At 33.1% G+C, this 25381-nt stretch overlaps 1 protein-coding gene across 2 annotated transcripts in view; it reads right to left on the bottom strand.

Moving 5' to 3' along the window:
* Tl (toll like receptor) overlaps positions 1 to 25381 on the bottom strand; it is a 454990-nt gene that overhangs the window by 83241 nt on the left and 346368 nt on the right. The window contains exon 6 of one of the 2 annotated variants that reach the window (XM_089639570.1): positions 21787 to 21825. The exons of the other annotated variant lie outside the window; for it this stretch is intronic. The gene's annotated coding sequence lies outside the window, so the exon portion shown is untranslated. The remainder of the gene's footprint in view (positions 1 to 21786; positions 21826 to 25381) is intronic. 2 annotated transcript variants of the gene reach the window in all.

Raw genomic sequence — 25381 nt, 5'->3', positions numbered from 1 at the left:
TGCATTTTCAGGATATTCGACGCTGAAAAAATACGCAAAATGAACGACTGAAAGCTGCAAAACTACAGCTGAAAATACAGATATTTTGAAACAGTAAAATATTAAGTAAATGACATTATATTATGAAACATTCAAATCTTAAAAACTATGACATTCAAAACAATTGGTAAAATTGAAATTACATTGGTAACCGTAAGGCAATATTTAAAAAAATGAATAAAAACTCAATGGAAATATATATACCAATATTTGTAACGTCTACGTACTTTTTTACAGATCCACTGGCTTTACTACCCGGCTTCGCTCGATATTTAGATTAAAATCAGACCGTAGATATTTTATAAACAAAGCATGTGAAAATATAAATAAAAGCACAGCAGTCCACTGTCCGGAGAAATCGACATAAGCCAACTGCTATAAGACTCTGCAGAGGAATGTTTTAATTTTACTAACAGCGTGACAACAAATAATACATATTAATCGAGGTAAGATCATCAGTAAGTGTACAGCAGTCAGAGGGTTAACATTAAGAACATTACAAAGTAATTACAAAGTATTTAACAACCGTCCAGTAACGGTGTACAACAGTATGTTATTTCAAATGATCTGCATGAGAGTAAATATATAATCAATGTTTCATGCTCTTAAGGCGATGCACTACGTAGTAATTTAAAATCATGCGTTTTTGGTTTGAAAATTTGGTCGCCTAGAAATGTTTCAGATTTTTTTTTATTATTATTTTAATATATATAATATTGAGGTTCATAATTGGTCATGTATACTTTATCAGAAAAGAGGAGCTCTTGTGCCTGATAAGGGAGCCACGATTCTTACTTAGATTCTATGTTATAATATTATGTTAAGTGTAAACTATATAAAATAATATATATATATATATATATATATATATATATATATATATATATATATATATATATTTGTATAAAGCATACTTTGAGCCACATTATATACACTTTTTTTTTAATGCCATTTTGTTTAATCAACCCTTAAAAACTACCCCCTCACAGCTATATACGTCTATGATGTACCGTTTAAAATATATATCGATACATACATCTATAGCATACTTTGAAGACATATTTTTATTCTGTACAGACGATAGTTTGAAGACAGTCCTCAATGTATGCGTTATATATAATTTCCCGTCGTGGTCTCAAATAATGCTTTTCACAGGGAGGTGTTTCGTGTACATATAGCATACTTTCGACCTTATGGTAAGTAGGAAACTTCCATTGGAATAATGAGTAATTATTAATATTTTTGACGCCAGATGGCACAAATAATAATATCAAATATGTAGATATTTACGCGCTGTGAATTTGGTACATTACGATAAAGTAATGTTTCGTCTTCAAGTCAAATCCTTTGTGAAACTTTTTCGCTGGGTTTTTCGAAAGATAAGAGTGAAAATTTAATTCATCTCGAAAAAAATACATATTTAATACTTATTGTTAATTTTTGCTTTTTTATAGGTAACAACAAACTTTTACCCATAGATAATAGAAACAAAGCGGATATGGCATTGAAGCGTGCCAACTGTCATCGAGCATAGACCACACTGCACGGGTTGTACGTTTGGTGACTATGTAGGAGTGTAGATGCAGGGCATTGTTAGGTTGTATGATGTTGGCGACACTGCACACAAACTAACAACAATCAATGGCCTATCTTCCCTGTTCCGGTACACATTTTAACTTATGTGTTAGGTAGGTACCTAGATGGTTTTACCCATGGATAATAGAAACAAAGCGGATATGACATGGAAGTTTGCCAAATGTCATCGAGCTTAGACCATACTGCACGGGTTGTACGTTTGGTGACTATGTAGGAGTGTAGATGAAGGGCATTGTGAGGTTATATGATGTTGGCGACACTGCACACAAACTAACAACAATCAATGGCCTGTCTTCCTTGTTCCGGTACACATTTTAACTTATGTGTTAGGTAGGTACCTAGATGGTTTGACCCATAGATAATAGAAACAAAGCGGATATGGCATGGAAGCTTGCCAACTGTCATCAAGCTTAGACCATACTGCACGGGTTGTACGTTTGGTGACTATGTAGGAGTGTAGATGCAGGGCATTGTTAGTTTGTATGATGTTGGCGACACTACACACAAACTAACAACGATTAATGGCATATCTTCCTTGTTCCATTACACATTTTAACTTTTGTGTTAGGTAGGCACCTAGATGGTTTTACCCATAGATAAAAGTAACAAAGCAGATATGGCATTGTATTATTTCACAATTTATCTTTAAAAATAATATAAGGTATATTTGCGATACGTTCCAGATTGGAGGGTACTCTCAGTATTGCCCTGGTGTAATACCATCATTCAGAATTGAAAATTTGATTGAAATGGCCGTGTTTGGTGACCAGGTACTTCCCCACCTTTCTCTTCCACATCTCCTTCCTCTCTCCAATACTTTTAGCTTATCAACGAGCAATTTTGAGCTACCGGCATCTGTTTGTCCTCCCTCCTATAATGCGAGCCTCTTCAAGGCCCGCATTAATAAATATCTTCCTACAGCCCCTACCTTAATCCGCCTCACAACGCCGCCCAACCGGGTGGTGACATAGTTCCCCTGTATGTACACTGCACAGGCAGGGACGCTCTTGTGAGGTGTCATATAAATGTAGCCGTCTGAGCTTCTCTGATGCCCCATGACACGGAATGAACACATACAAACGCATTAAGTCGTCAACAATTTAGGCTCAAATCAAATTTACTTGCGCACGCCGGAATTCGAATCCGCGACCTAAAAATGCGTAGCCAAGGATCGTAATCTCAACCTCAAACACTATACTATTGACAACTATTTTGTAGTTTTTAAAATATTGCATTATTAATTTAACATGGCGATACTGAAAGTACCTATTTTCATTCTTGAACGTGCCGCAAATATACGATATAGTTATTAACGTATTATTTTAAACTAATAAATATTGTGAAATTATACAAATTTATCAATTCACATTCGCACTCCGTAATTTGAACCCGCGACCTCCGAATTCATAGCCAAGGATTGTTATCTCAATCTCAAAGTAGAAACTGGTAACAGTAATTTTTGTATTTTCTGTTTCGTTCGGGCTTTAATAATAGACATTTGTTTCAAATAATTGCCGCAAAAGAAATCCAAATGAGATAATATTACTTTTTGAATAATAATACAATAGTAAACGAGGCTGGTCAGTATATAAACTGCCGATGCGCGACGACCGGATGTGCAGATGTTTTTTTTACTGTTTTTTTTGTTGTTGACATTTTTTGTCTACAATTATTATTAGTTCTCAAACTGTGAAGATATGTTCGTGTGTGTGTTTTTTTTAAATATTATTTTTTTATACTTTTAAATACACCTTCTTGAATTTCACTTGCGTTTTCTTAAATGAATGTATGAATGAAGTGGAAATTCACCCATTTTCCAACATCCAAATAAAGCTGAAATTCGGCATATAGACTCGTTGTTGATTACAATGAACTGGCGGCAATCACGTCAATACACGCGGACATATTTGCATTTCTCTGAAATTGAATGACATTATAGCAGTTAATATAAAAAATAAATGCCGGTAATACCAAATCAGGATTTAGCTCAGTTAGTTAGCGCGGTTGATTCCAGTCTTTGGAGAGGAAGATTCAATCCTTAATCAAACCAAAAAAAAAATATTTTCAAATACATCTTTTGATAAAAATAGATGCTTCATATATTTAGTAGACGAACTTTTTACGGGTTGATTTTTCTATTTCAAAATACCGGAACCGTTAGGTTTATTGCTTATTAGCTATTTAATGATTTATTTCTTATAGAAAATATACCTTACGTTTGCATTTATGGTCTAATAATGAGTTTTTATAGTATAATGAGATACATAGTAAAAACAAAAACAAATATCCATGTAAGCAAGAAAGAAAACGATAAAATTAACGATAAAATAACGATTCGAAGGAATAGTAGACCCGCGTTAAATGCGTGTAATCAAATTTTTGGTTTTGTTTTTTTTTTAATAACTAGTTCATTTAATTTGATGAAAGTTTGCTGACCACATTTATTTAAATATTGTTGTTGCGCCCGCACTACGCAAATAAAATATTAAATTGCATTTTTTTTTAATTTCCAGAAGCCACACTATACTTACCAAAGATATAAGAATTTCTAATATATTTGGTAAGAATAATTTCTAATATCTTTGGTAAATATAATTTCAAATAGTAGAATTTCTAATATCTTTGTAAGTATAAGTTCTAATAGTAGAGTTTCTAATATCTTTGATACCTACCTACCTCCGTTTTCATTTTTTACCTGATTTTGGTTCATAAGTCCAACCTCGGTAAAAATAACATAAAAAAATTAAGTTCTACTTAATTAGTTTCAAATTTTTGCAAATTTTACGGACACCGTGTTCACGGGTAATTTAAACATGTATCTAAATTAATAAGTTATATTTTAATATAGTATGTATATATTTTTTTTTACACGCCCATAGGTCTTTTACATACAACGCAGTATATCTTTTTATGAAAAGTTACAATGAAAATAGAATATAAAAAATATAAGTTATGATATGAGGCTGTATTTTATATTCCTTTGTAAATAACGCGCAATTTAATTTATAAATAATTATCTAATTTTTACACGCCCATAGGTCTTTTACATGCAACGCAGTATATCTTTTTATGAAAAGTTATAATGAAAATAGAATATAAAAAATATAAGTAATGAAATGAGGCTGTATTTTATATTCCTTTGTAAATAATAATAATAAAATATTTTGATGATTTTTATAGCGACTTTTTTGTGCAAAATCACCTTAAGGGCACTATAAAACATGTAAAAATATCTCTTCTAAAAATACAAATATTAAATAATAAAATAATATTATATAGTTGGCATCGCGGCTGGCGTCGTAAATTCAATTCCTCGGCTGGCCAAGACTCCAACATGACACAAGCAACCTTTTCCGCTTACTACGGGGGTAGTGGGAGAATTTCAAACATTGTCGGGTTATTCGTATTTGGTGTTTGACTTTCTTTTAAATTAAACATAAATAAATAAAATTGTAACCGTTGTAAAGTTCAAAAAGATAAGAGATTATTTCAAAAATTTAGAAAACATAATATATATCCGAAGATAAGATAAAAAAGAGCTATTATAAGATTGATGCCAATTGCGGTATTTTCGTTCCTTTCCCTAATTCGTGGGTCGACTCGATAAAACTTTGCCTGCTTATACGCACCCTTTTACTATACATTGTAAAATATAATAAATGTTGGCTGTCCATATTAAAATAAATTACAAAAATTTAATTTGATAAAAAAAAGTTTGTAATTATATTAATCAGTAATCCTTAAAGTTGGAGAATTATCGGTAGGCGCGTTCTCGACCGCGAGTTGTCAAAAACCACCAGTAGTTAAAAAGTCCACCCGTTAAAAAGAGTTAGTTTCGGTTATTGTTCGACAGGAGATCCCGCCTGGCGCTTTTTACTTATTGCAGATGAGATTATTTTAAAATTAGGTACTTGCCCCGCGCAGACTAGACAAACCATGCGCACGGAAACAGAAGTTGCTTGATTTTTAATACGGAAGAGATTTTAAAATAATGATGAAAGAGAAAGTGGCCTGTTTGGCACGGAGCTCGTATGTCACTATATCAAAAAAATACGGAAAAGGTAAGAACGAAAATATTTTGAGCGTCCATTCCAGGCAATTTTTTGAAGAATCAACTATACTTTCCAGGACCGAAAAGCACCTTGCTTGGAAACATATAAGCAACGTATAAAATGTTTAGTATTCATATTTTGATGTTTTGCTTTTCTATTGCTAAACTAACTTACCAACCATCTCCCCGTTCCACCGCAGGGGTAGGCAGAGAGGACGGACCGCAAAAAAACTCGGTCTTGGCACACACTTCTTGCCTCATTCACATTCATACATACTCTTCTATTATTCTGAATCTTTACATGGCCCGACTCTAGTATCTGATTCACTCGATCGTGCCACATTTTCCTCGGGCGTCCCCGACTTCTGCTACCATTCACATTTGTATTATATTCTCCTTACACTCCTTTCTTCGCTCATTCGCTCTATATAATGCCCAAACCATCTAAGCGTCCATTTCTTGATTTTACTCATTACACTTACATCAGCTTTGCACTATTTGCGGATCTCCACATTTCTCACACGAGCATACATGGTTTTATCACACAAACGCCTCGGGGATCTCATTTCAACAGCATTCAGTCTACTTTAATCCTTTCTCTGCCAGTTCCATGCCTCACTGCCACACATCAGGGTAGGTACCCATTGTGGACTGCTAGCTTTGCTTCTTTGGACAGTTCTCCATTTGAATGGAGTTACCTGCACTTACCCTTCTTTGCCTGCACTTAACCCATATTTCTGTTGCAGCAGCATTAGCTTCCAAGCATTCGTTTTTTTTTAAATTTATCTTTTGTAGTAATTACCACTTACTTCTGTAAACTGCAGATCGAAACATTTTTTCTTGGTGTAATGTAAATAATTTTTTCATTAATTTTTAACGTTTTTCAAATTCTTGAAATGACCTGCCATTTAATTTATTTTTTATTTATGTTAATATTAACCCGCATAAGTGCCCCAACTGCTCCAAGCCATCTGTAGCCGGTGAGACTATGAAATCCCCAATTGGGGTATGTTGCGAAGCTGATAATAGTGGGGAGGGGAAGAGGAAGGTGGGGAAGTACTTGGCTATTCAGAACTGGTAACCAAACACAGTTAAAGTCATTTCAAGCCGTTTCAAGACTGGTGGTCTTACACAAGGGTGATACTGAGAGTATTTTCCACTCTGGAAAGTTCAGAAGCCATCTGGTTTGAAAAAGATAATAAAAGTACTAGAAGAGGCTACCAATAAATAATACTGTAAGCGCCATTGAGGTGATTGAATCACAGAGCGGCTCTGTATTCATTGGCGAACTGTAATAATTACCACTAAATAATGAGTTTGTTTTGTTATATTTTGAATTATAATGTCACATCACAAAGTATCTGCTTCCTATTCAAATATTTTCATTAATTACTCTTTGTAGACCTACTTATACAAATAGAAGACTAAAATTAAAATAATGTCCGTTCTTCTCCGTCACAAAATGTTCAGGCATATAATTCAAACTGACCATAATAATGATAGATATTGGTAATTCACAAATTGGTTAGCATCTTATCAGAATCCGATTGGTGACATTTCAAAGCACACTATATGCGCAGTTGTATTGTCCATACGTTATTGAAATGTATCTTTACAAATAAAATATGCAGAATATATTTTTTTAAATTGGGTTTATTTGCATTGGATAAACTTTCATAAAGAAACTGAAATCTTGACATAAACTTTTTAATTCAAGATTTCTTGCCATTATATTTTGTGAAATATGTGGCAATATTTCACAAAATATGATATTTTTTATTTATTTAAAATGCGATAAAAATTATTTCCTTGTCTGTCAAATCATTTTTATTTTATTTTATTTGCGTTGTAAACAATAATAATAGTAACCATAAATATGAAGACATGAAAGTATAGGCCAGTAATTTTCAAAATAAAATCACTGTGCGCCCGTGAGCGCCTTCTGTAGCAAAAAATTATCACGCGTATTTTGCGTGTCAGTTGGTGCTATTATCACGTGTATTTTGCGTGTCAGTTTTCAAAATAAAAGAATTTTATCATAGATGAGCTTGGAACACCTTTTACGTTCTCATACTTCCGATGGCTGAATTAGAAAGTATCTTAACAGTAGCGTTTGTAATTTCGCTTCGAAAACTTACTGTGTCATTTCTTGTGAACATTATTTTTATAGCGCCGATTTTGCGTACACCACTCTAAGGATGCTTTATATCTGACTGAGATATATAACATAAACATCATATTTTTATAAATACAAATTTTGGCGACACTACACACAAACGAAAAAACAGTTTGTGGCCTATCTTCATTATTTCCGTCCATGTTTAATTTAGTTTTATTATAGGTACCTACATGGTTTTATTCATATATATTAGAAACATTAGAATAACTGTCATCGAGTATAGGCTATACTGCACAGGTTATGAGTTTGGTATATAGGGGCGAAGATGCGATTTGCATAGAATTAATATATAAGTGAACTATGTTGGCGTCACTACATACACACTAAAAACGGTTCATGCCATGTGTCTTCCTTGTTTACGTTCATATATATACACACATATAAATAAATATATTTTTATGTAACTTTATGGTTTTATCATAGAAGCAATGGAGATGTGGCGTGGAAGTGTGTCGACCGTCGTTGAGCTTGGTCCTTACTGCTCAGGTTATAAGTTTGGCATGTATGGGCGTAGATACAATTGGCATCAAATTAATGTATAGGTGAACTATGTTGGCGACACGACTAGTACTGTATCAAAATATAACTAGCCGTCGGAAACAATAGTTTTATTGTTTCAACATCCAACTCTGTTGATAATAATTAGCGCCAATAGTTGAAATATAATAACTACTTGCGAATATTACTTAACGCAGTCAACGATTCAACTGTCTAATAAATAAAAAGATTTAGAGTTTGCACTTCGTGAACAACATTACTCGATATTTAAAATGGTCTTTTGGTTACGTAACTCCTGCTAGACGTTTTACTTTTATTTTTCCATCCAATATGGCCGATACGCATCGCAAAGGGACAGTCAAATTTATCAACGACAAGCAAAATATATCTTCAATGTCTTTAATATTTCAACAGGGTAATGTTTTCAACACCGAAATGAACGTCTTTCAACAGTTTCAACTTTCAACTTTATTATAGAATTATTATTACGTGTGTGGGGCATAGAAATAATCGTAATACATCAATTATCTGGGGAACAACCCGTTAATAGGGATTCTAATACGATTTTGATCTATTTTTTGTTAGTATCGTTTCGATCTCCTATACGTTTAGTTTGATTGTACTGGCTTGTCGCGCGTCTATTTAATCTGTTTTTGTTAATTGTTTTACTTAGGAAGTAAAAATAAATAGGTGTTTGATATAAATTTTATGACTAAACTAATTTCTAAGCGAAGAATAATTATTAGTGTTAGTGTCGTAGTGTGATTGAACTTTGAACTGATGATAAATATTAAACAGTTGAAGTGCTTTCCTAAATAGATATCAAATATCAATGGCGAACAATAATCAGAGTGATTTGTGGAAGTATTTATAATCTGATGGAAAGACAAAAACTGCAAAATGTAATGTTTGTAAGCGTGCACTCTCACACAAATCAACAATTTCCAATCTAAAATGCCATTTAAAGCACAACCACCCGATTGAATTTTCTTTGCTTGGAGCTCATATATCCAGCGAATGTGGTCAACACGGAACCGTTTCTAAATTAAAATAATTTAAAAACCGTAATTACTAAATTATCTAAAAAAAGATAATAACATATGTGATGAATGAGGTTTCATCGAGTATGGAGAATTAGGCACTGAAAACAGACCTGAGCTAATAAATCATTACAAATAATCAATTATAGTTGCGTTAACGTCGGCGTTATTTTCAACAGTTGAAAATCGCTAACGATAACAACGTTGGCGTTGGATGGAATTATCGTCAACGCCCAGTACTAGACACGACCCACAAACTATTCATCGACTTTTCAACGGTTGATGGCCTATCTTTCTTGTTTCCATTTATGTGTAATTTAGCTGTTTTATAGGTATTTATACAATAGAAGCAATGGAGGTATGGCATGGAAGCGTGCCGACCGTCGACGAGCGTATATCATATGCATACTGCGCGTATACTTCGCAGGTTTGGTATGTAATTTTAATAATAATAATGAAAAATATTAATTATTATTTTTATTTGCAAAATTTGAAGAAGTTAATAATAATATTTGGAAAATTTCTATAAGGCCCTTTTTATGGGCAATGACCTTTGTGCACGCACAACATGAACCTAAAAAGGCCATGTTGGCATAATAGCACATAATACTTTGTGCAGGGTTGCCGATGCAAATGCATTAAAAACCCACAATATTAGTTCAAATGTTTAAATAAAATAATTTTACAAACAAAATTAAACAAAATTCTACGAAATTAGTTTTTTTTATTATCTAGTCATTTTTGGCTTTTTTCTTTCGTTCAGACTTTAAAAGTAGAAATTTCGTTGAATATTTACTCCTAAAGAAAACCAAATTATAGTACATTCTCACAATTGTTGTAAATATTATTTTTAATGTTGTTGGATAATCGATAAATGTCTAGACCCCCGCATTCTATACACAGAATATAAGCTCTTCCCGCAAAATAACCAATTCAGAAAAAAACTTGAGTTGAGTTGAGAAACCCAAGAGTTTGCAACCCAGGATGTTTTTGCAATCCTTTCTACATCGGCACTGTTGCACTGGGTGTTTCCAAACATACAAAGAGATCTTCAATATGTCATTTTATTAGATTTTTTCTGTATTTATTTTAATATTAAAATTAATTATTTAGTTAGTATTTAAAAATGTTTACTTAACTTTTACTAATGAAATGTTTTGAAATGAAATGTAATGAAATTATTATAAAAGCCTCATTTTATATTTTTTAGTACACAATATTTACTTTTCTTTAAAATAAAAAATAAATATTTTTAATCTAATAAGAAACTAGCATCGAGTCAAGTTCAGATTTGGCCGAAGCCGAAAAGTGAACAGTAAAAAAGGTTTACATGGCTAAATAATAAAAATTCAAACATCAGAACAAAAGGGCCGGATAGAACACATTCTGTATCCATCTAAAATGTTCAGAAATGCACTGGTTTAGCAGGAATTCTTATTTTTTGTTCCAAATTTAAATAAAACAAGATTTAAAATATTTTTCTTTCTTACGAACCTCGGGGTTAGGCCTATTACCAAAAGTGGTCGCATCCATTTTATTATTAATTTATTTTTTATATTTTTAGTAATAGCTATATTAAAAAGACAAGCCAAAGAATTTTATTCAAAGACCTCCTCACTGGGTATTCTTGTTCCGAGGCGGATTGTAGTATGTTGTAAGGGTGTTATGTCATGATTTAATCTAATTTGATCTAATGTGTCTACAGGTATGTTGATGTTTTAGACCACAACAATAACAATAACTATACTTAGAATGTTTCCATTTACCCCCCAACTTACACAAACTCCATAAATACAAAGTATAGAAAGATGGGGAATTTCGAGAAATACCAAAAAGTACCTATGTTATATACTAAATTTGTACGGACCAAACAAATACACAATCTATATCGTATCTGAATGCAAAAAATACTTAACCCTCACTCTAACACTACGAGGAGGTATGGTAAAGTTAGTAGATAGGATATTAGAAGCAATGAATTATTTTTAAATACTTTAATAGAATCAGATGATGTTTCATATCAATAAATTTAAATATATCTAGAAATAATTGTTGGTGAAATAGTGATCTTTTTTTATTTTTCGAAACTTTACCATGGCATTCAAGTTATGTGAGAAAGGAAAAAAGATAACATTTTAAATTTATTTTAATGTAATTCTTGAAATCAAAAGGGTTCAATTCCCTCGCGATCTTTATGTGGCTAAAATTAGAATTTTCGAAAATTATGTTGAAAGTTCCCAAAAGAAATCAGCTCATAGTATGATTGTTGTAGGTACCTAATCCTACATGTTGGGTTCTGGTTTGGTCTAAAATAAATGCACACATTTTTATTATTTGTGAGCGTTAATATGTGAACCATCCTTTAACACGTTTTAGGCGCGTGATCGCTAGGCCTGGCTGAAAGTACCTATCTACATGTACCTACATATTTGGTTGGGACACAAGTTCATGCTAAACAAATTCGGGATCGGACATTTTTACCAAATTATAAAAATGATAATATTATATTACCATAGGTACCTATTGATAGGTGCATATCTCATGGTCCGATTGTTTCATGATTTAGATTATTGATTTTACGACAATTTGTAGGAATGTAGTTATGTTACGAACGTTTACTAGTACCAGGTACGGGGAGGGGAAGGAGATGAGAAAGAGGAAGGTAAAGAAGTACCTGACTCTTCAGATCTGGCACTATTATATTTTTAATTATAATGTCAAAACACAAAGTATCTGCTTCTTATTAAAATAGATCTATTTATATATTATGTAATAATTACCCTTTAGGTATTACGGTTTTACGGGAAAATCTATATTTAATTGCTTTGTGTGAATATTTTAGATTACCTGGAGTCCCCAGCGTTGCCCGGGTATTAGTTTCCGAAATCTAATATATACTCTTGTTTTGAAGGCCAAGTATTAACTGTAGAGATGCCCCCGCCACAGCATCTGTAGAGTCAAGCCAACTTGGGATTTGGGAGGTGGGTATGGGTACCGGGAACCATTTATTGGATAACCAACACCTCTGCCATAGGTCACGTGGTTCGCTAAGTTTGGTGACTTAGCAGAGACACCATTGTTTAGGTCTTGGCGGCGGATGCATCTGTCGTTCTGTGTGAGGGGCCGGATTTAGAGAGACCGGTTGAAGGAGATCTATTTACCTCTCTGTTTAACTCTCTCGACCCATTGCCTTGTACCGAATTGGGAGTAATGAGTTTAAACATCTGTCACTCCTGGACACACTGACCCCCAGATTACTACCAAACAAACCCTCATACCTTTTTTCGTCCTAGATCTTCCTCTCCTAAAACGATTCATTATGAATCAACAAAAAGTTAGGTGGCAGAAATTTTTATAATACATTTGTCTATTACAATATTATTTTTATTCGTAACGAGTCATTTAAGACCGGTCAGTGGCTGAGTTGGCATCGCGTCTGGTTCCCATCCCGGCTTTGTGAATTCAATTCCTCGGCTGGCTAAGTCCTCCATCATGACACAAGCAACATTTTCCGCTTACTGTGATAGTAGTGGGATATATTTAAAGATTGTCAGGTTATTCGTCACCTGGGTATGTTTGCCGCACTGTTGTTCAAATCGTTAGCCAAATAGCCAAGAGAGTGTGCAGAAAACTATCTTTAGAGCACAGCCGTGAAGTATGTGTGCTCTTATTGATCTACCGGTATTACAATGAAAGATGCTCTGAAGAACCAGCATCATTGATCTCTTCGGTACCTTCTCGTTTCGTATCTACGACTGGTTCTTGAGTTCAACAGCTCGGCTGTGGAAAGATTTGCCGGCCTCTGTGTTTCCTCCCTCCTACAACATGGGTCTCTTCCAGTGCCTTGTTCAATCCTTCCTCTCATCCAAAAGACCCTTCACACAGTATCCCCAAAGATGTCATAAACCATGAGAGAAAACATTTTTCCTCGGGGCCTCCTATGTGATGTTAATGTTAAAAACAAGTCTGAGCGGAGCGCATCATAGTAATAAAATATGAATCATTATAGTATAGGTACCAACGTATTAAGTAAACATAATAAACTGTTAATTACACCTATTTATCAAATATTTTTTTCTTGCGCACGCCGTAATTTGAACCCGCGACCTCCGAATTCGTAGCCAAGGATCGTAATCTCAATCTCAACGGTGAAACAATGAACAACTATTTTGTAGTTATTTAAAATATTGCATTATTCACGTAACATGGCGATACTGAAAGTACCTATCTACCATTCTTGAACTTGCCGCAAATATACCATATAGGTACGAACGAATTATTTAAAACTAATAAGTATTGTGAAATTATAGAAATTTATCAAATAAAATTTACTTGCGCACGCCCTAATTTGAACCTGCGACCTCCTAATTCGTAGTCAAGGATCGTAATCTCAATCTCAACGGCGAAAAATTTAACAACTATTTTGTAGTTATTTAAAATATTGCATTTTTTACGTAACATGGCGATACTGAAAGTACCTATCTACCATTCTTGAACTTGCCGCAAATATACCATATAGGTACGAACGAATTATTTCGTATAATTTATCAAATAAAATTTGCTTGCGCACGCCCTAATTTGAACCTGCGACCTCCTAATTCGTAGTCAAGGATCGTAATCTCAATCTCAACGGCGAAAAATTTAACTACTATTTTGTGGTTATTTAAAATATTGCATTTTTACGTAACATGGCGATACTGAAAGTACCTATCTACCATTCTTGAACTTGCCGCAAATATACCATATAGGTACGAACGAATTATTTCGTATAATTTACTTATCAAATAAAATTTACTTGCGCACGCCCTAATTTGAACCTGCGACCTCCTAATTCGTAGTCAAGGATCGTAATCTCAATCTCAACGGCAATACATTTAACAACTATTTTGTAGTTATTTAAAATATTGCATTTTTTACGTAACATGGCGATACTGAAAGTACCTATCTACCATTCTTGAACTTGCCGCAAATATACCATATAGGTACGAACGATTTTTTAACGATTTTAAAAATGCGACATTCTCCGACAAAAGCAAGCGAAAAAGAATACAAACATAAATTAGGTAAATAGGTACCAAGCCTTTGCTAATTCGAAAATTCTCAATAGAAAATTTCAAAAATCTGAGAACGATACGATAGTGGCATCTATGGATATTTTAGTAATGTATGGCTCAAAGCATGCCTTCTGCATAATTTTAAAATTGGCTTCAATCTATGCGTTGCGTATATAATGCAAAGTGTTAGTTTGGGGACAGATACTTTGGGCCTGTCCCCAAACTATACAAATGTCCCCGAAGTATGGGCGCGCTCGAAAAACTGTCCTCATTCTATGCTTCCCACATATATATATATATATATGTATATATATATATATACAAATATATATTTTTTTTTACTATAAGTTTTTTGGAAAAAAAGTTTGATTTTATGTATTTGTTCTTGTTGGTTCTAATTAAATACTGCGAGATTAGATGCTAATATTCATAATTCTAATTAGATGCTTTAATTAAATAATGCGTGTAGAATACATCCTGGCCTTTGAAATTATTGAGTATTTTTTAGATAAGTCTTGTTATAAGCCCAGAAAAAAATAATGTATAGGCCTATGAAAACTGCTTTAAAGTTCAAAATCTCCTACTTACGAACCCATTTTCGGTTATGGTTTTATTTTATAGTGTGAAAAATTAAGTTATCTATAAAATGATCGCAAAACATAATATTTGTGCCTGAACATCCACAAAATAAAATAAAAGGCACTTTTCGGCCATGTTTTTTTCTTGCATAAATCAAAACAGGCGGATGGTGTGAAGCGGGAATTTAAGCCTTATCGCTATCTACGTAAGGTGTGTTATTGATAGCGGCTCGATTCAAAATATTACACGACGTAGTGCATCGCCTTAATTAAAACCTCCCTAATTAAGAATAACTCGTGAGTTGTATACATTAAATAATTTTGGGAATACTACCATACAAGTAAACATAAACGTTCCACAGTTCCACGCTGAACTGCGCTGAGTTACTTTACTACAGCGAACTTAATTTGCTTCACAGGGTCTTACAGCACTCGGTTTATGTCGATTGCTTACCGACCCGTGGGACGACGGGCCGAGATAGTTTGTCTTCTTTATAAATGTTATTGATTTTTAGGAACAAAATTTTTCGTTTCAACTTGATTACAATAACTAAACATAACTTCGCTTGTAGATAAATATTTTTGATCGATATTTCTTAACACCCTGACCGCTTTAATAATCTTAAAATGTCAAATATTTCTTAAAATCGTTTGTCTTGAAAACGCAAAGAATACGGTTTGCACTGAAAAACACATTTAACAGTAATATTATAAGTCTGGGTAAATTTGTAATAAATTTATAATTGAAAATAGTTGATATGAACAATATATTTACACTTTTTGCATAAAATTGCCTCGCTGAGCTGTTCAAACACAATACCCATGTAAAAATTTACACAATTAAAAAAGACACCTCACCGTTAGCACGTATACATTTGTATTTTAAGATGAAAGGTTTCGGGAAACTAATTATGATAATGATTGATTTTGATTATAAGAAAGATGCAAATAATTCGAAAGCTGAAGAAGTTATGGAAGTACAAAAAGCCAATAGATAAACTTTAGGAATAGAATTAAAAAAAACTGTGTGTTTAAACCAAAACACTAGAAAGCAGACGATATCCTAAAATGTAATTTCCCTTGGAAAGAAGAATGCTTCGCTGGCAGATTTGTAAAAAGGTAAATGTATCAAAAGAAAAACATTTAAGACATTTATGTTACCAAAGTAAATCAGGTTTAATCTAAACTACCACAGACGTCCTGAAAACATATTTTAGGCTTCATTAGCCTGAATTAAATACCAGAGATTCCATAAAAAGACGCCAAATCTAATATTGAAAAATAAATATAAAAAAAAACACAGCAAAATACGAACGAAACATTACCTTGAATGAGGCTTTAAAACCTGCTAGGTAGGTTTTACGTACTCGCGTATTCAAGGTTTAATTTAATTTACTTGGAAAAGGAAATCCAAAAGATTTTATAAAAAAACATTTGATAAAAATCAAGTTCGAACATTATTTTATTAATTTTATACCTACATCTATACAAATAGGGTTTACACTTATTTTTTTATAAGTATTTTAGTTTAAAAATAGGTACCTACATTTAAGGTTAATTTCGAGAGGTCGGTACATTTTTAGATAGTTGGAAGCGAAAATATTTTATAGAATAATGTAATTCGGGTTAGTATTGGATTTGAGAACAATAATGGATTTAGAGAATATTAAATTTAGATTTGGGTGAGTTCACTAATTATTGTTCTTGGCCATCATTTAAAATTATGGAGAAATGAAAGGTGAATTTAAATATTAATTTTACATAGGCAAATTTCAAAATTATAATGAAAATTGGAGTCGAGTTCAGACTTAGAAGAGATGAGATGTTGAATGGAGGGGAGGCATTTTTAGATAAGGCTTGATAGAAGAGAGGATATTTGTTTAGAGAGGGACAGCCAAAAAATATGTGATCTAAAGTTCCCACTTCTAGACCACAGAATGTACAATCTGGGGAGTCAAGGACGTGAATTTTAAAAAGGTGGGAAGGAACGGAACAATGTCCGATCCTCATTCGAATAAGTGAAGAAATTTATTTTTTGAAAAAATGGGGGAATTTTCGAAACCACGGTTTTGATGGGATAGTCCTTTATATTGAGGCATAGTAGGCTCCCTTGGATTGATTATCAATGTGCCAATACTCTGCCCAAACATTGCGGGATCTATCTTTGATGTTGGAAAAAATGTCAGATAGGGAAATGTGGTTTACGGGGGTAAAAACAGGGTCGGACGCTCCTTGTTTTGCCAAGGCATCCGCAATATCATTACCCATGATACCAACATGTCCAGGAATCCAAATCAGAGTTACAGTTTTTCCAGAGCTTTGAATGGAGGCTATCATCTCTCGAATAAGGCATACAAAGTGATCATCAGAATGAAGAAGGGGACTGGATTTAAGTTTTTGGAGGGAACTTAAGTTTATTAATATAAAATAAACTTAACATAAATTTATGTTAATGCACTTGATTTTTTTATCCAAATATTGTATTTGTAAGAGTTCGTTAGTCTTAAACCGCGTGTTTTATGTATTTAAGTTAAAAAAAAATTTGTGTAAATTTGTCGAAAATACAATAATGAAATTTGTTGAATGTATCCGCAAAATAATTTACATATATATCTGATAACTTTGAGTATAATTATATCATATTGCCTGTCTCACTCATATCAGATATGATTGGAACACCGTTCAATAATACAACGCCTTAGGACCAGTAAAGTACTGTAACGAACAAACTAAATTACAAACCTCGTACTGAAATACGGAAATCTTTGATGTGAATATTGACAACACTCAAACAAGAGTATTGGTGATTTGATGCCATCCACATCAAACGAGAATCAATTTTAAAATACGATTGAACTAACAACTCGCGAGGCCAAAAACAAGTATTTGGACCCTGAGGGTAAGAAATTGTTATTCCCAATGTATCCACACAACACGAAGTGTACAAGAACCGCCCTGGGTGATATTTCAATTCGATGCTTTGGGAGTATATCTATATTTGAACGAGTTTGTCTTTTTTCAGTCGCACGATGGGTATTTCAAATAGGGCATAAATCGATGTGTGCTCGAAATGCCAAATAAAATTGAATTCATCGCCATATTCCGATATTAAAATTCGAAAAAAAATGGAAAGTTAAATCTTTTAATAGCGTAAACTGCGCAGTTATTCATATGATTTCAGAAAATATGTGCACAAAACATACGCCCATTAAGGATTTATATGTATGTATTTGACTAGGTAAATAATTATTGTTTACGATGTTTACATAGATTTAGTTTAATATGTCCTGATGTTTGGCAGTAAAACTTGCAGAGGAAGATTAAAATTAAACTAAAATAGGTAGTATAATACATAAAAATGCTTTTAAATATATTTTCTACCCAACGGATCACTTATTCGAATTATTTTTAAGTAGGTACCTTCATATAAAGATCTATAAATTTATATAAATTAAACAAAGTGTTTTATTTGATTTAATAAAAATGTTAATGTTCGTTTGTTCAAAATCTTAAATCTCCGAAAATTCTTCACCGATTGGTTTTAAATTTGGACACAACGTTGAATTTGAATACGCGTGTTTTTATATACCTATATTATATAGATGCCACCTATAACAGATAAAAACATATATTTTTTGAACAGCGCCATTTTTTGGACGGAAAAGCAACACGCACTATCGTTTCTTTACACGCACAGACAGACTGAGCCTCAGCAAAACGTAGGGGGGTATAAGTAGTTAAAATTAAAATTTGACTTAAATAGAATAAAAATGTATAATTCCATGCCCGAAATGAAATACTTAGATTGCACAAAGTTATTAAACTTACCACGGAAGAATTTATTCAAACGAAGATTTTTCAAATACTTGAAGTACGATACAGTTAAATATGACCGAAGGAAATAAAGATGGATTAGCGCAGTTGGTAGAGCACCGTCCCGGTAACATGGAGCTTCTGGGTTCAACTCCCAGATGCGCATTTATTATGTATTTATTATAATTATACCTGTTATTTTGCATAATAACAAAAAATACATTATTTTAGATACGTTATAACTACTAGCAATGAACTACTTACATTTATATCACATTTACCAAACATGTATTTTTTTACTTTCTCACTGCAATGTTCTTACAACAACATACAGGATATTCGGGGGTAAAGTTAATTAACTTCGGGAAATGATTCTACATGATGGTAGAAGTAAAAAAGAAAAATAATTTTTTTCGAAATTTCAATTTTTTTCCCATCCTAAAATATTTATTTTCCTATACTAAAATATTTATTTTCCCATACAAGCAAATCAACTTTTTCTTACATAAAAACTACATTAAAACGTTGAAATTTTGAAAAAAGTTATATAGTCTTTTCTACTTCTAAAATCATGTAGAATCACCCTCAAGTTAGTGCACTTCACCCCTGGGCACTCTGTATAAAACATGTACCTATAATATTATTTACTACTGATATATAACCACAATAATATACTGTATACTCTTATTCCGACCACAAGCTAACGGTTCCATGAAAGAGTAGAATTTGTGTCTCATAATAACATCACAAATACTGTAGATATATAGGATACAAAGGCGTGTGCGTGGTAAAATTGTGAGCGACCGATTCATGAATCAGTATAATAAAGTAAAAGAATGAAAGACCGGTGAAAGAAAAAAAAAATTTAAATGAGTGCTTCGATGGTTTGGACATGTAAAGTAGGCAGCAGATGGATCGAGAATGAAGTGTCAAGTGAGTTGAAGAAGTAAGGGACACCAAAGGAGTTCTTGATATGGTAATAAAAAGAAGGGCGTCCATATTGTACGAGATAAGCACGAATGTGAATAAAGGAAGAATTTTTTTTAATTTTTTATTTTTTTTTTATTTTACTCCACACAGGAGGCCCTGAAGAAAATAATTTCCCTCATGGCCTATGTCATCTTTGGGGATGCTGTGTGGAGGGTCTTTTTGTGGAGAGGAATGAGTGAACATGGGTCTTGAAGAGTCCCATGTTGTAGGAGGGAGGAAACACAGAGGCCGGCAATATATGAACGAAATATGAAATATGCCAAGAAAGAGATAAAGAGATGCAATTCCATACCATATGCCAACTTGTGGAGAGAAATAGCAGTATAGCTTTTCTATACTACATTATTATGATACATATTTACATAATGCACAATTGTAAAAATAAAATTAAGGCGATGCCATACGTAGTAATGCAAAATCATGTGTTTTTGGTTTGAATATTTGGATGCCCAGAAATTTTTCATATAAAGGCCTATGAAAATTGCTTTAAAGTTCTAAATCTCCTACTTACGAACCCATTTTTGGTTATGATTTTATTGTATAATATGGAAAATTAAGTTATTTATAAAATGATCGAAATTTTTTTTTTATATTTATGCCTGAACATCCACAAAATAAAATAAAAAGCACTTTTTGGCCATGTTTTTTTCTTGCATAAATCAAAACAGGCGGATGGTGTTAAGCGGGAATTTAAACCTTATCGCCATCTATGTAAGGGTTGTTATTGATAGCTGCTCAATTAAAATATTACACGACGTAGTGCATTGCCTTAAGATGTAGTGTGAATCGAAAAATCCCACAAAAGCAAAGCGTATGTGTGCGTATTATAGTACATACTTATCATCACAATTCTAGTGATTAATAGCAAGTTAGTTGGTTATTTTATTATTATAAGATATTCTAAGTATTTTACCTGAATTTTTGTCATAAGAAATTGAGTCAATGAACTTGGTCGAGTGCAGCTGGGAAGGTTTAAACATCTAAGGATTTCATCGCAACAACTGAAACGATTATATTAATAAAGTTTCTCTTCTCATTTCTCTTTGCAAAGTTTCTATTACTTGAAAATATTGTTTTACGAAACATGACGCCCTCAGTGGTCGATTAGCAATCCGCAGCATCCTGTCATGCGCAACAAAATTTTATTAATAAAATTATCTTATTTCACAATTAAATAATGAAAAATAATATAGAGCATATTTGCGGTACGTTCTAGAGTTGAAGATAAACTCAGCGTTGTCCGGGTGAAAGACCACTATTCTGAATGGAAACATTGCTCGATAATAGTACTTGACCAGACCTGAATAGCGAAATACTTCACGACCTTCCTCCCCCCATCTTTCTTTTTAAATTTTTTTATAGTGAATACCTCACAAGAGTCCCAACTGCTCCCGTCTGGAGCCAGTGAGACTATGGCATCCCCAATTGGGGGATGTTGTGAGGCTGAAGGCAAGTGGGGAAGGGAAAGAGGAAGGTGGGGAAGTACCTGGCTATTCAGATCTAGTCACTAAACACGGCTAAAGCCATTTGGAGCAACGTTTCAATTCTGAATGGTGGTCTTACACCAGGGCGATACTGGTAGTATCTTCCACTCTGGAACGTGCCGCAAATATACTATATATTATTTTTAATTAATTAATTTTAATTAATTAATTGTGAAATAACACAAATTAATCAAATAAAATTTATTTGCGCACGCCGGGTTCGAACCCGCGACCTTCGGAATGGCAGTCCAATGCGTTACCACTGGACTATGCCGGCCGTCAATCTCCTTCCACTCATCAATATTTTCAGCCCCACAACATACCCCAATTGGGGATACCATAGTCTCACTGGATATATACAGGGTAGACATGAAAATAACAACTATACTGTACAAGAACAAGTTTATTGAATGTAGATAAAATAGTAGTACATGGAAAATTAAAAAGAATTTCAAGAAACTTACCATTAAGTGAAATATTTGTTAGAACATCCAATAAGCGATCTAAAAAAAAGAAAATACATCAATTAACTTTAAAATAAAAACACTAGCACAACATGTATAAAATAACATACCGAAACTTTTCGTTTAGTGATAAGTGGTGTTGATATCTACATTAAAATTTTCAAATACTTGATAATATTATTTTCTTTGTCTGGAAGTGAATGAAGGCATGTTTTTGTTTATAAAAAACGGAATAGTTTTCAATGCTTAATGGCTGCATAATAAGAACTAATATTTGAGTGGAAGAGATAAAAATTTTGTGGTCAATTTGTGGTAACTAAAAATTATCAAATTTAAAGAATTTTAATTATTTTGAATATTGCCTGCAATAAGTCACGTGAAAAATAAATTTTGATGAAAATTTTTTTTTCTGAAACGACCCTTTGATAAAATTACATAATACAAAATACAGTATTTTTATCAAGCATCAAAACTATCTTAAAAATTAAAATAAAAAAACGACAAAAAATTTAGTGCTATTTATTTTAAAGATCACTTAATTACTCCACTATAAATATTATAAGTTAAAAAATACCTTACTTGGTTTAGGTTAGACAGTATCATTTTGGAATTTAATATTAACCTAATTATCGAATTCTGATGCCACACAATAATTATTTCCATTATGTTTATTAATAATGGATAATTACAGAATTCCCAATCAAGTTGAGCATTATGGTAATTCCAAATATTACAATACACGGTAATATGATATTTAAATTGAGTTTCAAGTAACACACATAATCCATTAAGGAGTATTAAGTCTACTTTAGAATTCTATGCTGGAATATTGATTGCCGTCGTTTCATTAGTATGATTGAATTGATTACCATTAAGTGTTATTAGCGATTTGCCGAGCGTTGTATAAAGAATACTCCGCCTAATTTGTACGATGTGGCCCAAGGGTAAGAAATAATATTAATCAACCAAATTGGTTCAAAAATAATTACTATGAATATTTGTGGATGCTAACACTGTTATTTTCAAGAGACTTGTCACGTTGACAGGGTGAAATTTGTGTGAAAATAAAAACATATAATGTTTTGGTATAAAAACGTTTGAAAACTATAAGGTGCTTCATTTCCATAAGTTATAATAAGGGTTATGCTAGTTGAAATTACAATAATATACTGTACGGAAATGATTATTATATTAATTGGATTTCCGAGATATGATGTATAAACAGTTACCGTAGTGCGAATAAAGAGAACCAAAAAGAAAACGGCGGACAATGTCAAAGGTCTCGGGAAGAAATGGCACGATAAAGTAAATAAAGCGATTACATATGAAATCGAAAGAGTCGGCCCAACAAAAAGGCAATATTTGCGAACGAAGCAAGGGGGTGGGTCTAGATATACCATTAAATTGGTGTAGTAGGAAGGGAATGAGAGATTCTTACATATTTAACTGTTTATTAATATTAATCAAATTACATTTCGAGTTTTGTAACTTAAAGGGATCTTTAAAATTGAGCAAATTGTAAGAATACTCATTCGCCCAAAGAGCTCAATGTAATGTTATGAATTTGCGATTACTATTCCGATGATATCACAAGGAATTATTTATCTATGAATCGCTTTCCTTTGTGCCCCAATGTTTCTAGTACGTAGGTACTTTTCCCAACTTACATAAACTAAGAAAATCCCCGGCGGAGAGGAGAATCAATAAAAGCCGTAACTTTCCACAAAGGTGCCTTATTTTCAGTATTTTCAGTTTCCCAATCTTTCAGTACGCGCCTTTACGGGAATAGTTCAGAGGTATTTCAGGAAAGGGATTCAAAGGTAAGGGTTAAAGGTTTGCTGGTCTTGTTTTTGCTCAATCAGCCTTTCCGCGAGGCGATTTTCAGATTATGCTTACCACTTCTTTTGATTTATAATGGGTTGGATTTTTTAATAAAATCCCAGTTTCCGTTACGTGAGAGGCTTATAGGACCTGAGATCACGGTGATATAATAATACACCATATTATATTGAAGGTTTCTTTCACACATAACGTTCAAGCAAAACTAAATAGAAATTTTTCGGTAAAGGGTTTCAGCCTGGAAAACCTTGTGGTTTATATAAAGTAAAATATACACACAATTCACACAATATTTGTTGGAACGTTTATTTCAAAGTTAAAATAGGCATTAGGGTGTGAAAAATGGGTTACATGTAGCGGATTTGAAGGAATACTTCATGTTCTTTGTAAGGCATAATATTATTACTGAAAGTAATTGTAATGAATTTAAAGAAATTCAATTTGAATGCAGGAATTGGCCTAAACTATTAATACGTCTTATAATTAATTGAATAAGTTAATTCTCTGGAAATTGTGTATATTTGTACTCGAAGAAGCGTCCTTCAGTTTGTCTGTTGACCACAAAGCTTGCGGCTCCTAATGCCTTAGTTAATCTCAGAAACAAACCCTCGCCGCCGCTCTAGACGCAAACAGGCTCCGATCGCAGCTGACGGGAACTACCCTTACCATCCCTACTGGTGCCATGCGCCGGAAGCGGCCAGAACTAGAACTAAGCGTCAACCGAGAGGCTGTTTGCTTAATTACTCTTGCCTCTAATCGAAGGATAAGCCCTGAGCAAAGAGCGCTAACGGAACACTTACTGGGATATTAGAACATTGACAAATATTTGTGACGGATGAAGCAGTCGTAGGATATCAATTTTATATATTCAAACATTGAGGAATGTAGTTTTATGGTTGAATTTCAATTATAATAAGATGATGTAAGCATTTAAGCGAGGGCTTTTTGTAGGCAGAAATCTCGCTAAGCAAACGGCTGAATATAATAAACATACATAACTGGGAGGCGAACATTTCGGTCGTGTGAGCGGATAATTTAATTTACTCCCGCGACTTAAATTGAGTTTAAGATTCTAAGTAAGAATCATAAGTTCTTCGTTTTGCTGAGCTTGTTTATAAGTGGAAACTGCTTTTATACGGAATAAGTTTTACGATTTAATTACGCTTCAGGTTATTAGTGATTAAATAAATGCTAAATTATAATTTACACTTGCCACTTTTACAGTGGCAAAAAATAAATGTCTAGCCAAGGTATTATTGAAATCTTCAGGCTAAATAGGCTTTAATTTTTTGAATTTGCCTTTGGCATTTCTTGGACAGTGGAAAAGCAAAAAATAATATTCTACACATCAGACATTTTTTGGAAAAAAGGTAAAAGAGATTTATACAATTTGTAAGCGCCCCAAAAGCTCTAAATGTAGGAAATTTAAAATACGCAAAAATCTAAAACGTGAACCGAAATTGAAATATGAGACTAATACATAAAAATTCAAATTAACAGACGAGCCAGTCAGGGAAGGGGGAAAAAACTAACATGCGCGACATCTAACTAAATTTTTGCGTCGTTACGCCAGGCCATTCGTTTAACAAGAAAGATTCTGAACAGATCTAGCACAGAAAAATCCCACAATGGACAGCGCAGCGAACCTTTGCCTTATATTTGCGAACTTTAATCAACGTACGCCTGCAGTTATAGTTTATTGAGAACATTCTTCAACCCTCCTGGTGACAAAATATGGTCACGTGGTTTGCCTCCA

The sequence above is a fragment of the Hesperophylax consimilis genome, chromosome 14 (assembly GCF_061612785.1).
Source record: "Hesperophylax consimilis isolate HC1 chromosome 14, BYU_Hcon_1.0, whole genome shotgun sequence".
Lineage (NCBI taxonomy): Eukaryota > Metazoa > Arthropoda > Insecta > Trichoptera > Limnephilidae > Hesperophylax > Hesperophylax consimilis.
Note: the sequence above shows the minus strand (reverse complement) of the source record. Positions and strands in the feature narration are given on the sequence as shown.